The following is a 274-nucleotide window of genomic DNA, read 5'->3' on the forward strand; positions in this document are numbered from 1 at the left end:
GAGCAGGTGCATGGCTGCTCTCGGGGTGACACCTTGTGCCCTGCTCAGCCCCAGACTGCACCACCCCTGCACCTGCGACAGGCTCCTGCCGTGTTGCAGGGGGCTTGGAAGGTGTTGCTGGCCCGGCCTGATGGAGACAGACTCCCTTGTTAATGAGGACAGGTGTGTGTGCAGGACTGGTTCCTGCTTGTCCCCTTCCATGAGATCAAGCTGGGGAGCAGCCTGTCTAGTCCCCCATCCCCCCATGCCCCAGAGGGGGTAGGGGCTCTGCTTG

This window comes from Pterocles gutturalis, unplaced genomic scaffold (genome assembly GCF_000699245.1).
Source record: "Pterocles gutturalis isolate BGI_N339 unplaced genomic scaffold, ASM69924v1 scaffold15326, whole genome shotgun sequence".
Lineage (NCBI taxonomy): Eukaryota > Metazoa > Chordata > Aves > Pterocliformes > Pteroclidae > Pterocles > Pterocles gutturalis.